This window comes from Lissotriton helveticus, chromosome 1_1, assembly GCF_964261635.1.
Source record: "Lissotriton helveticus chromosome 1_1, aLisHel1.1, whole genome shotgun sequence".
In the NCBI taxonomy this organism is placed as follows: Eukaryota; Metazoa; Chordata; class Amphibia; order Caudata; family Salamandridae; genus Lissotriton; species Lissotriton helveticus.
This window is the reverse complement of record NC_136057.1, coordinates 1,700,152,299-1,700,166,895: the sequence shown is the minus strand read 5'-3', so window position 1 is coordinate 1,700,166,895 and position 14,597 is coordinate 1,700,152,299. Positions and strand designations below refer to the sequence as shown.

At 47.9% G+C, this 14,597-nt stretch overlaps 1 protein-coding gene across 5 annotated transcripts in view; it reads right to left on the bottom strand.

Moving 5' to 3' along the window:
• Nucleotides 1-14,597, bottom strand: part of MYO1A (myosin IA) — a 388,633-nt gene that overhangs the window by 333,670 nt on the left and 40,366 nt on the right. The gene's annotated exons all lie outside the window — the stretch shown is intronic.

The following is a 14,597-nucleotide window of genomic DNA, read 5'->3' as shown; positions in this document are numbered from 1 at the left end:
CAGTGGTGAGGCTGTTCCCATTTACAACTGGAAAAACATTCAGGCATTTTAATTCTCGTTCAGATTTAGAGGGCAGTGTTGAGGGAGGGAAGACATTTTTTTCTATATAAACTTTTCATTCAAGATTGTTCCAGTAGGACTGTGACATGAATATAGAAATACTTAAGCAGAAGGACCAAAGCAGCAGACCAGGTCATGCACAGCAATTCATTAGTTCCACAATTAATGGTGGTGCAACCACTTCTAACACCCGCTGCCGTAGGGTGCGTAATTTACACGAATATTCAAACAGAAATAGAAGGTGCACTCTAAAAAAAGTCAATATCCGAAGTCGCTCTTTTTTGTATGGATTCTTCTTTATTCAAATTTCGTACAAAACATCAAAGGCACAGCCAACGCGTTTCGTTCCACTCTTTGCCTATTGGAACTTCGTCAGGGCAATAGAAAATATGCTCGCGATATCAAAGGCAGTACCCTTCAGACTGCCACATGGATCCACGATTTGCACTGTATAGGCCGTGGGTGTATTCTCATATATCAGGATAAGGTTAAGGTCCCGTAGCTCCTGGGAAAGTCTTGGTCCAGTGCAGGTAATATGAGGAACCCGGTTCCAAAAGGGGTCAGCCTCCGTTCGTTTCGAAGTTGATTACGCTGTCCCAATGTAATATCCCCGACCAAAGTGCTTTGAAATGGTTTGTATGTAGCCAATATGTAGCGCACCGAGCCCGTTTTCCACCAGGTGGCCGCTCGTATTTATGTTTCCAGCGTCAAAAGTCCCCAGACTCAAAGCAACAGCCGATTGCTTCATATATCAATTCAAAGCTTCTTAGTGTAACAAACCGAACCTATAGTTGGGTGTCGGCTCTCGGACCTTCGGCCGCATACGCCGAAGGCCCGAGAGGGGACTTTTGACGCTGGAAACATAAATACGAGCGGCCACCTGGTGGAAAACGGGCTCGGTGCGCTACATATTGGCTACATACAAACCATTTCAAAGCACTTTGGTCGGGGATATTACATTGGGACAGCGTAATCAACTTCGAAACGAACGGAGGCTGACCCCTTTTGGAACCGGGTTCCTCATATTACCTGCACTGGACCAAGACTTTCCCAGGAGCTACGGGACCTTAACCGTATCCTGATATATGAGAATACACCCACGGCCTATACAGTGCAAATCGTGGATCCATGTGGCAGTCTGAAGGGTACTGCCTTTGATATCGCGAGCATATTTTCTATTGCCCTGACGAAGTTCCAATAGGCAAAGAGTGGAACGAAACGCGTTGGCTGTGCCTTTGATGTTTTGTACGAAATTTGAATAAAGAAGAATCCATACAAAAAAGAGCGACTTCGGATATTGACTTTTTTTAGAGTGCACCTTCTATTTCTGTTTGAATATAGAAATATGTAAACTGCTCAGTGGATTGAACATGCTTTGCCGAGATCTGTATGTCATCTGCAGGTGTAAGGTTTGAATCCTGGTGGATTCCGCTTTTGATTGTGAAATGGCATTTCTGTAAATAATCTCCAAATAATGGCTGTACCCATACTAGATGTTCAAGATATCCACATAAAGTACATTTAAATATATTGCCTTAAATAGAACTTTTTATAGATAGTGGTTATCCTAAAATAGCGTCATTTGTCATGGATCCGGGATATGCTGTATACCTCTACTGTAAACAGACACAACTAGGAGAGGCAGATGAGCATTCGACTTTATGCAATCCTGTCACAGACTGCAGCTTGCATCAGGCAGTGTCTGGTCCTGGATTCTCAACTTTCTGCTCCTTTTATCAGTAACAGGAAAAATACAGCGGCAATAAGGAGTAGGCACCTGGACACCTAGCTTGCCACTTGCCCGAGGCCTCCAGTTCATGCTTGTTCCAGACTGATCCAGTAACCCTGCAGCTGCCCGGGTTTTCCCGCTCAGGTTTTTCCGAGCAGGTTTTCCCACTCATCGCTCTTCCCGCCAACAGAAGCCCTGTCCACCCAGGACCTACTTAATGCAGGCGGCTGTGTACACTTGGACCGTACCAAGAGCCATGACCCCTGGCCCTCCTGCCCCCCCCGAAGATACACCATCACGAGCTCTACTCCCTCGACTCTGGATGCCACAATAAACACTGCCGCCACACTGACCCATGCTCCACGGTAGGATCTTTTACCTGCACCCACTGCCACTTCACCTGCAACTGCACACACACCAGCCAGCGACCACCCCAACCCCGAACACACACCAGACACCACCTGAACACAAACACCAACTGGCATGTGCCATTCTCAACACATGTTCACTGTGCAAGCATTCCACTGAATTATGGGACCTCATTGTCACCCTTGCACCGACCTAGTCTTTCTCACTGAGACCTGGCTCAACCCCATATCTGGCCCAGGCATTTCCACAGCAATCCTTGACAGATATAAATTCACTCACCAGGAACACACCAACATGCTGGTAGGAGGAACAGCCATCATCCTCAAAGAGACCATACAGTGTACCCACACCACCGACAACACAACCACCCCCATGGAACATCTCAACTTCAAGCTCCACACAGAAAATAAGACAATCACAAGAGGTACCCTCTTATACTGACCCCCAGTCCAGTGCTTCAGCTTTTACAACAACATTGCAAACTTCATTGCACCCCTAGCCTCAGACTCCAAGGACTACATCTTCCTCGGCGACGTACATTTCGACATCAACGACTCCAGTGACACAAACACCACACACCTTTTTAACAGTATGAGTAGCCTCGGATTGACCCACATCATCCATGACCCTACACACACCGTAGGACACCTGCTGGAACCAATTTTTACCTCTGGCACCTGAATAAAATACAGGCATGTCACAGAACTCACATGGACTGATCACTGCATCGTCCACTTCAGCATCTCCAGCCCCCTCACCGCCACGACCAAGGCCCCCCCAACGGAGGTGGGATCAAATCTCAGAGATCAGCTGGGTGAACGCCTTCAACACCTCCAACCCTGCTACCACTACCAACCTCAAACAGGGAGTGAAAATCTTCAACGCCTGGATCACCAATTGTGCAGACAACATTGTCCCCCGTCAAGAGCAACATAGAGAGAAAATCCTCTAAAAAGGCCAGCTGGTGCACCCAAAAACTCAGAACAGCGAAACAAGACAGGAAACAGTTCAAGAGGAGATGGCGCACCAGCAAGGACACCTCTGGCAGGGCAGCCTTCAAGACCGCCCTAAACCTCTACCATCACCTGCTGAGGGCAACAGAGAAGACAGCCACTGCTGCACGCATCGAAACCAGCGGCAACACCACCAAGGAACCTTTCAACATTGTTAAGGAATACTCCAACCCAGCTACCAGTGAAAACAACATCAATCCCACACAGGAGCAGTGCGAGAACCTTGCCCCCTTCTTCCATGATATCGCAACCATATACAGAAACTTCAAAAACCAACTCTCACCTGCGGACTTCTTCGAAAGATTGGCCACCACCGGAACTGACACAAACCACACACTGACCACCTGGAACATCCTCTCCACTCAGGACACCACCTCCACCATGAAATCTAAGCACTCAGGAGCTCCCACACACCCAAGCCTCAATCTTATTTTCAACCTCCAAAACCAAAGGATAGGCCAGGAACTCACCACCCTACCCAATACCTCTGTCACCACCAAAACATTTCCCGACGTCTGGAAACATGCCGAAGTCAGACTACTGCTCAAAAACCCACCATCGGCTGCTGACAACTCAAAAACTACTGGCCAATCTCCCTGCTCCCATTCCCAGCAAAGGTACTGGAGGAGATCATCATCAATCAACTTATGACACACCTGAAGCAGAACCAGCTACTCAATGCCTCCCAATCCGGCTTCTGCAGCAATCACAGCACTGAAACCACCCAGATCTCAGCTACAGACGACATCCAAACCCTCCTTGACTGAGGAGAAACAGCAGCTTTGATCCTCCTTGACCTCTTGGCAGCCTTCAACTGTCACGATTCGCTCCCTGTGCTCTCGTACCCACCACCAGGGGGCCGCATAGTGGGACTTTCCAGTCTACTAATAAGATTCCAGACCCTCCCCTGCATGCATATACTGATTTCCAGCCATTTGGACACTTATTAAGAATTGACATCCATTCCCAATCCATGCCGGGTTTTGTGAAAGCCAGCCTGCTTATACTTGAAGCCAGCCTACTCATGCCTGAAACTCCAATACCCAAAATTCTCTGCTCACTGCTTTGTCTCCACGCCTGCAGGCCAAGGATAGGTGGAGGAATCCAGTTCACCTGTGGCTGGCTGCTGCTAACCTGCTCACACCTGATGCATATGATTACTTTGAGCTCTTTTAAGCCCCAGCGCCCTTCAGGCCAAGGTTGGTCATTGTAGCTGTTTACCGGTGAGACTGATCCTTGTTTCCAGTGCTCCTGATCTTTTGCTGTTCCTGTTTCCTGAGCTTTAGTTTTGCCTTGTTCCTGACCTGCTGCTGTTTTCCTTGTTCCGGAATTAGCACTGCCTGCAGTGCTACCTTTACCCCTGAGCCTTAGTATTCCTTGTTCTTGAACTGCAGCAGTTTCCCTTCTCCTGAATTAGCACTGCTTGCATAGCTACCTTGTTTCCTGAGTTCCTGAGCTATAGCTATTCCTTGTACCTGAATTAGCACTGCCTGCAGTGCTACCGTGACTCCTTGAAGCTTTAGCAATTCCCTGTTCCTGAACCAGCACTGCCTGTAGTGCTACCTTGACTCTTGAGCCTTAGCTTCATTCTTGATCCTGCCCCAGCACTGCCTTCTATGCTACTTTGTTTTCTTGATTCCTTAACCTGCACTATTCTAGTATACCCTTGTAGCCTCCCCTTCTGTATATCCTTTCCAGTCCCTGCCTTTCTTCCCATTTCCTTGGTTCCAGTTCTAGTTTTCTGTATTTCTATTCTGCTGTCTTGCTTGTGTTGCCATGTATGTTTGTTACCTGTTTTCTGCCAAGTGTGCCCTGTGATTTCCTTCCTTTCCTGTTAAGCACTCCTCCTTGCTAGCTCCTTGTCTATTGTGCTTGTGTTTAGTTGTACCCCCTTGCTGTTACTGCCTTGCGTGTTCCTGTTTGATCGCCAGGATCCGCGGGCACAGCTGACTACCTAGGTGGTGTTTCTTGTTCACTGTGAGTATTGTCTTTGAGTTGCATTTATAACATCACCATAGGTATAAGCGCCACAGACCCTGCCTTTGCATGCATATCCTATATGTGGATATTTGCAGTCAGTATCTGTAACAGCAATTGTGGGTGAGAAACTTACTGAGCTTCAGTCTTACCGTGTGGAGCTCCTGGGTGCTTTATCCCACACTCCCCTTTATTGTTAATGTTGTTTCATATATATGTCTTGCACATTCTTCCTGGGTGTAGTTATACTGAAGGCTAAATTGTCTCATGAGTGCCCTTCCTTTCTGAGTCTTACCCATCTTGTTCTCTTCTACAGGCTTCCCCTTTGGATCCCCTTTTCTCCTCTGAATCCCTGTATGATCCTGGGCAGCGCTGTATTCCTCTTTCTGTGTATGTTTTCTACCCAGTTCCCAGACCTTGCCCAAGTCCCTGACTGTGTTCCCTACATAGTCCCGGACAGTCCCTGACATCAACACAGTATCTCACCACATACTGATAGAAAGACTCCACCACATCAGCATCCAAGGAGATGCTCAGTTAGATTGCCACCTTCCTCATCAGAAGAGCCCAGAGGATCCACCTCCCACCTTTCACCTCTGATCCCAAGGAAATAATCTGTGGTGTCCTCCAGGTCTCGTGCCTCAGCCCCACGCTCTTCAACGCATATATGACCCAGCTGGCCAACATCGTGAGATACCACAGTCTCTACATAATTTCCTACACAGACACCCAACTCATCCTCTCACCACCAGAACCAACTTCCACAGATGCATGACAAGTGTTGCTGGCTTGATGAAGAACAACTGCCTGCAGCTGAACACAGACAAGACGGAAGTACTATTCTTTGGCAACAGCAGCAACACATGGAACGACTCCTGGTGGCCATCAGCCATAAGACCTACACCCACTCTCTCCAACCATGCAAGAAACCTCAAAATCATTATTGACAACAAGCTCACCATGAAATCCCAGATCAATGCTGTCTCCTCCGCCTGCTTCTGCACTATGCACATGCTATGTAAGATATTCAAGTGGCTACCCCTACACACGAGACGCACCATGACATAGCCCTCATCACCAGCCGACTGGACTTTGGCAATGGCCTCTATGTAGGAATCGCCACACACCTTCTACTGAGACTTCAGACCATACAGAATCCCACAGCCAGACTAATCCTCTGCCTTTCCTGTTGAACCCGCATCACACCCCACCTCAGGAAACACCACTGGCTCCCCAGGAAAAGAGTTGCCAATTCAAGCTGTTGACCACACACACAAGGATCTACAGAACGAAGGACCCACCTACATTAACAACTGCCTGAACTTCCACCAACCATTGAGAAGACTACGCTCCTCCTCCCTTTCACTTGCCCATACTCCCTGCATCTACTTGAGCAGAGGTGGAGTACGCTCCTTCTTCCACATCGCGGTGAAGACCTGAACAGCCTCCCCACACACCTCCGGACCATCACCTCACTTCGGGAATTACAAATTGCCCTCAAGATCTGGTTGTTCGAATAAGCCTCCAGGACCTGCAAACACCTGGATACCCTATTGGGTGTTTAACCGTGCTTTATAAATCCTGATTGATTGTTTGATTGAATAAATTAGGTAAAAGTTGGTTAAAAAAATAGCAGCCACAATAGCCCAGCCACAACAGTGAAAATGTTTTACATGCCTACGTGCGGCCACATCATTGAACACATCTTCACATGCCTGCGTGCTGAGCTCAAGCACAAGAGACTCATGTGTGCTTCCGGAGTTCCTTCAAGTGAACAAGCCAGTTTACCTGCTGCAGTGATAGTGCAAATGGGATGGACACCATGGTACCACTCCAAAGCTTCAGCAGCTATATCAGAGATTACAGAAGTGGTCTATATATTCTTCTATGCACAACCTCACCATCGTCCCAGTGTAAAATAATCGGGCACGCCTTTCTCACAGGACATAACAGCGAATATTTTCTCACAATTTATTGGTGCGTGTATGGGAAAGCAAACCGATAACAGAAGATGGGGAAGCAAAAGGGCAATGGAGGGTGGGCAGGCGGGGATGCGGAAACACACACACAATAGAGAAAAGGTGGGGAAGAAAGAACTAAAACAGAAGGTAGGCGGGCTGGAAGGAAGCAAGTACGGCAACTGAGGTGGGGTTTGCAGGGGGATAAACATACGGATGAGAAAGAAGAACACAAAGTACGTAAGGGAGACAGTTGGAAAATGCATGCAATCTCAGAGAGATCTTAGCCAAAAAGAATAGAAGTAGCACCTGAAAAAGGAGTAGTGGAAGGACACAAGTAATGCCATGCTCCAGTAAAGGGACAAAAACCAGATGAGGATGGAAAGTCCACAGAAGCTGACAAATATGCAGAAAGGAAATGAAAGATACAATAAAGCCAACCAGTGGTAAGCATTTAAGGGGCTCTAAGCCCACTGTAAGGTAACAACACATCTCACAACAGACGATGCATGCACTGTCTTATGCGAGCCCTAAAAGTCTGTCAGGGGGTAAATTGGTTGTGCAGCACAAAAAGTGGTGTGCCTCTTAAGGGATAGGAGGGAGTTCCATGGACCAACAAACATCCCCATACAGGCAGGTCTAGTTACTCACTGCACCTGCCTGCACATGGGGAATTTCTGCCCCCCCTTGAATTGTAGGTGGGTAGCTAGCCAGGGGTATATTGTTTGGGGTAAAGAACAATAATATTTACTGTTTCTTTTGTATTTTGACAAGTAGGCCCAACTCCCTGCAGCACAAACCCTTTGGCTGAAATATCACAGTGCCACATCATAGTTCTATGTAGGAACATTTTCTGCAATTAAGGTACAATTTGTATATTTATGTTCATACTGTTCAAACTTGTATGCATGGCTTCACCTTCAAGAAACCCATCATGCACCAACACACCCAACAGATGCCTCGACGCCGCTGGAGCAAGGTCACAGAAGACCAGCTAACCACCACCCTTGCCCAGAGCCCATCCACCGACTCCATCGACCCCAACACCACCGCCCGCAACCTCAGAGAATGGATCAACGACTGCGCCAACACCCTCGCCCCGCTCAAGACTCCCTCCAACAGCCACACCAACAAGAGAGCCACCAGGTTCACCGAAGACCTCCAGGTCTCCAAACGAACATGCCGAAAACTGGAGAACTGGCTCCACGAACGACCACCGGACAACTACTCAGTCCACAAGAAGGCCACCCGCAGATACCGTCAACTCATCAGAGCCGCCAAGAGGGCTTCATTCAAAGACCGCCTGGATAACAACGCACACAACAGCAAAGTGCTCTTCAACATCGTGAAGGAACTCTCCAACCCCAGCTCCAACACAAACGACATCCCGCCTTCACAAGACCTGTGCGACGCGCTGGCCACCTTCTTCCACCAAAAGATCGCCAATATCCATGACAGCTTCAACGCCACAACCACCCCAGCAACCATTGCCCCCACGACCACCACCGGCACCAACCGCCTGCTCTCATGTACCGGTACAAAAATGGGGGGGAGGGGTGATGGACGGAGCATCTGAAACAATCAAACACTCACACCCATTCAAAAGATCTGGGTTTAATCCATCACCGTTCTTTAGCCCACTCTGCCACCCCAGTTCAGAGATGGCCATATGCAAATCAGTCTGACCCTGTGCCTCATGGGAACAGTCCAGCCTGAACTGCCAAGCCATGCCTTCCCTGGACCGGAAACAAGCTCCCTAGGACCGGTATCTGGCATTTCAGCCGTCTTCAGCCAGGCTTGCTGGAATCCAGTGGCAAAGTGAGCAAGGGACTCACGTCTGAGCATACCCTGCCAACTTATGGTGAACAAAGCGGTACAAAAAGGGGGGGGGGGGTGATGGATGGAGCATCTGAACAAATCAAACACTCACACCCAGTCAAAAGATATGGGTTTAATCCATCACCGTTCTTTAGCCCACTCTGCCACCCCAGTTCAGATATGGCATATGCAAATCAGTCTGACCCTGTGCCTCATGGGAACAGTCAAGCCCAAACTGCCAAGCCATGCCTTCCCTGGACCAGAAACAAGCTTCTTAGGACCGGTTTCTGGCATTTCAGCCGTCTTCAGCCAGGCTTGCTTGAATCCAGTGGCAAAGTGAGCAAGGGACTCACGTCTGAACATACCCTGCCAACTTATGGCGAACAAAGCGGTACAAAAAGGGGGGGTGATGGACGGAGCATCTGAACTAATCAAACACTCACACCCAATCAAAAGATCTGGGTTTAATCCATCACCGTTCTTTAGCCCACTCTGCCACCCCAGTTCAGACATGGCCATATGCAAATCAGTCTGACCCTGTGCCTCATGGGAACAGTCCAGCCCGAATTGCCAAGCCATGCCTTCCCTGGACCGGAAACAAGCTTCCTAGGACCGGTTTCTGGCATTTCAGCCGTCTTCAGCCAGGCTTGCTTGAATCCAGTGGCAAAGTGAGCAAGGGACTCACGTCTGAGCATACCCTGCCAACTTATGGCGAACAAAGCGGTTTGCCATAAGTTGGCAGGGTATGCTCAGACGTGAGCAAGCCGGGCTGAAGACGGCTGAAATGCCAGAAACCGGTCCTCGGAAGCTTGTTTCCAGTCCAGGAAAGGCATGGCTTGGCAGTTCGGGCTGGACTGTTCCCATGAGGCACAGGGTCAGACTGATTTGCATATGGCCATGTCTGAACTGGGGTGGGAGAGTGGGCTAAAGAACGTTGATAGATTAAACCCAGATCTTTTGACTGGGTGTGAGTGTTTGATTGGTTCAGATGCTCCGTCCATCACCCCCCCTTTTTGTACCGCTATGTTTGCCATAAGTTGGCAGGGTATGCTCAGACGTGAGTCCCTTGCTCACTCCGCAGCAACCACAGCACTGAAACCGCCCTCCTCGCTGCCACCGATGACATCAAGACCCTGCTGGACAACAGAGAAACAGCAGCCCTCATCCTCCAGGACCGGTCAGCCGCCTTCGACACAGTCTGCCACCGCACACTACGAACACACCTACGCGATGCGGTGATCCAAGAGAAGGCCCTGGACTGGACCACATCCTTCCTTTCCGGTAGAACCCAGAGCGTCCGTCTCCCCCCCATCTGCGGCGTACCCCAGGGCTCCTCCCTCAGCCCAACGCTGTTCAGCATCTACATGGTACCCCTCGCCCACGTCGGCCGACAGCAAGACCTCAACATCATCTCCTATGCCGACGACGCCCAGCTGATCATCTCCCTCACCAAAGACCCCCCACTGCCAAAACCAACCTCCACGAAGGAATGAAGGCCGTCGCCGAATGGATGAGGAACAGTCGGCTGGAGTTGAACTCGGACAAGACAGAGGTCCTCATCCTTGGCTTCACCCCTACAGCTTGGGAAGTCTCCTGGTGGCCGACAACCCTAGGAACAGCTCCGACACCCACTGACCACGCACGCAACTTAGGGGTCATCCTCGACTCCACCCTCTCCATGGCTAAAAAGGTCAACGCCGTCTCCTCGTCCTGCTTCAACACCCTCCGAATGCTCCGCAGGATCTTCAGGTGGATCCCCACCGAGACGAGAAGAACAGTCACCCAGGCCCTCGTCACCAGCTGGCTGGACTACGGTAACGCCCTCTACGCAGGAACGTCGGCCAAGGTCCTGAGACGATTGCAACACATCCAGAACGCCTCGCCACGTCTGATCCTCGACATCCCTCGCCACAACCACATCACTTCCCACCTGAGAGACCTGCACTGGCTCCCCATCAACAAGAGGATAACCTTCAAACTCCTCATCCACGCACACAAAGCTCTTCACAAAACCGGCACAGCATACCTCAACAGACAACTTAACTTCTACTCCCCCACCCGCCAGCTCCGCTCCACCAGCCTCGGCCTCGCCACTGTCCCCCGCATCCGGAAAAGGACTGCGAGTGGCAGATCCTTTTCTCACCTCGCCGCCAAGACCTGGCACACCCTCCCCACCAACCTACGGCAGACCCAAGACCTACCGGCATTCAGAAGACTCCTCAAGACCTGGCTCTTCGACCACTAGCAGCCCCCCCCCCAGCGCCTGGAGACCCTCATGGGTATGTAGCACACTCTACAAATGTCTTGATTGATTGATTAATGCAAGGTAGTTATTGATAGTGTGAGCATGCTAGGAAAATACTGTGAGCTCAGGTACTGACAGTGGTTTCAGTATTAAAATTGAATTGACATTTACAAAGGTTAACAATTTGAGGTTAACTATGATGCTACTGGACTGCATTCTTATTAGATGCAAACAGTTGTTGATGCTTGAAAGCAAGTTTTGTGATTCTTTGCTTAAAAAAACATATTATGTACACACAAATAGCAAATAAAAGAAAAATGTTTTGCTTAACTGTTCAATTTTAGGTACCATTTCTCTGAGGCATCAAATTAGTAAAACGTGTTAGATACATGCAAATGTTTCCTAAAAATTATTAATTAATGGAAATCAGTGTAAAACCAGTTTTGCCAAAGTTAATGGTGACATGAAAATAAACAAACATTGACAAAGATAATAGGTCTGGTGGTGGTTACCAGCCTTTTGGCTTTGTCATAGCATGTTTTGACGTGATTTTTGTAAAACATGATTGTTGTGGAACCTGCTGGGTCCTCACCAATGTACAAAAACATTGGCTAAAAGCAAAAGTAGTTTGGGACACAAAAAGCATACATTGCCATAGTAGTCAATGGCACTGAAGAAACTACTTTGTGGGTTGATGTGCTCCTTGTTAAACAGCAGAATGCTGTCACACGGGGTAAACCTATGAAGTATATGAAGTTGTGTGTATGTATGTATGTATGTATGTATGTATATATATATATATATATATATATATATATACATACATGATCTTGCATTAGTGCAGATTTACAACTTTCATGAATTCACAAAAATTTACATAAGTAGGCCAGGAAAGTGTACTACTAGAAAACGCTCATGAACTGCATTTTAATCTGAGCAAATATGCATGTGTATGTTTCCTCGTGCAAAAATCTCCAGAGAATTTGCAAGTTCACTTTCCCTACAAACCTTTTTTTCACACAGTGGAAATTGTTTTACTTCTGTCATTGTGAAAAGTAAATTTCCACCGTTTCCCAGTGTGGGAAGAGATGAGACGAGTTGGTTAAAACTCTTAAACATGGATGTTTGTAGGTGTGCTCAGACTCAAAAGGGTATTCCAACCCTGAAACTAACACTTCTCTCTACTTCCATCCCCATTAGGTAGATTAGCAGAAAGGTGGCTGAATAGGGGCATCTGTTAGAATCCAAACCATGTTACGATATTAGTCCCAGCATAAACAGAGAGGCTATTATCAGAACTCTGGTATAATGAGACCACTATCATCATGTTTTACCTCACTGCATGGCACCAAGGAGACTAGGGAATTTTCTTTTTACAGGCCAATTAGATTTATGAAGCATTTTGTCCGATGGACAAGTAGATATTTCATAAAATTCCACAACCCCGCATAGCAGGATGGAGTGGGCTCCGGAGACACTCAAGGAGGACATGCATGGATGCATGGATACATGAAGCTGGACATGTGTACAAGCGGTTTCATAACTGCGTCTTGTGTATTGATCCTGCCACTAAAATGTGTGTCTTTAACTTAAAACCGAAAATAAAACTCTAAAGGAAAAAAGACTTGGCCCTCCCTGTGAAGCACACTTCTCTGTGGGAAATCCCATGAGCAGTAATGTCCCTCTGCTAACTGAGACCGCCAACAGTACCAAAGACACGACCCCTGATCTGCAGAGTTCATATCTGAGCTACTTCCCTCACAGCACACAGGTCTTGTGGGTGTGTGCAAGACCGGAAGCCCTAAATGGTTCTTTCTCCATGTAGGGAAACCCGCTAACAGCAGGTGTGCCAATCTCTGCCAACCAAGATATCCACCAGGGGCAAGAGGCACAGACACACACACACACACACAAGGATCCTCCACCAGACAGCCTTAACTATGGAGCCCACATCTGGCTGACCTTGACCCCACATGCACAGGTGCTAGGGTAATCTCAAAACCTGGCCCTGAAGTGTAAACGATAACCAGTAGATGTCACACTACTAATCTGAGAAAGCAGACAGTACCAAGAGGCAGTATAAATGGCATAGGTTGAGCTATAGAAGAAACCCCTAACATAAACATGTGAATAGCATAACTAGCATCTTAAACAACGCAACGATGTTCACGTTTCCCTCTTAAAGGGCATTATCCTTTGGACATTGGAATAAAGCTATCGGTTTTAAGACATCCTGCAAAGAGACCCATATAACCATAGTCCTTCGTCACAGACCGCACCCCCTCCACCTCTGTATTATATATGTACGTACATATGTATGTATGTATGTATGTATGTATGTATGTATGTCTGTATTTTAGGTCTGGCCCGGGGACAGCTGTAGTTGTCTCTCTAGCTTTCTCTTTTTATAAAAACATAATACATTTCCATACAACCAGTGGCAGTAGGTCAGCCCTCTTTACCCATTGACCGGTTGAACTGTATTTCACACTTTGCTTCTGCCCATCGCAGCATGCAACATGTTGCACTGGGTCATCTCACTTTATCCATTGGCTGACTTGCACTGTGACTGATGGCATAGTGCCTTATTGCATGTACTCACCCCTCTGAGTGGTAGTGCATTTCAGTGTCAGAGCTGGTGTGCCTGAGGTGTTAGGCCACTTCATTATTTTGTATACTTTTGCCCTTTTTTCCCTTTTGCGTATTCACACTAATTGGAAAGAAATCCACAGCTCCAAAAATAGAATGTATCTCTCAGAATTTCTTCTGAGCAGGCAATGCCAGCATAATCTAAAGTAAACACTAACTTTGCCAATACCCCTGGATCATTCAGACTAGGTTTGTATTGTACTACAAGGGATATATACTAACTTAATGGGATCAAGTGGTATTGCCCCCTACTGCATCTGTTTGCTGTTAATTGCTAATTTGCAGTCTTTTCTGTAGTACTTTCTCCTGAGGGTTAAGACGTCCACCCTTGGAAGAGAGAGGGCCCTCGCAGAAGAAGATACATTGATTTGTCCAGGATCACATAGTTTGCACAAGTGGGAAATCAGGAACCCCAAATCATGTTTCCTGATTTAAGAGCCGAAAACGTTGCTACAGGGGCACATAGACAAGGGATCCCTCAAATGAGTGATCAACCATTATATCTGCGTACATGTTTGTGTGTGCTTGCAGGTGTAGCACCTAATGATAACACGGGCGAAAGGCTACAGTCTTAAGTGTTTTTTGAAAATGAAAGATTGGGGTTGGGAAGCAGATTCCTCTGGGCCTCTTGCTTCCCTCCCGTTTTTCTAGAGGAGGTTTAGTCTCGTGGTCGCTTTGCCCCCCTCACCCCCTGCCCCCCTTCAAGATGCCCATCTTGGGAGTGGTGAGGAGGAGTAGGCCTTCCAGCAGAGGCCGATCCCAAAGGGGGCCTTGAGGGC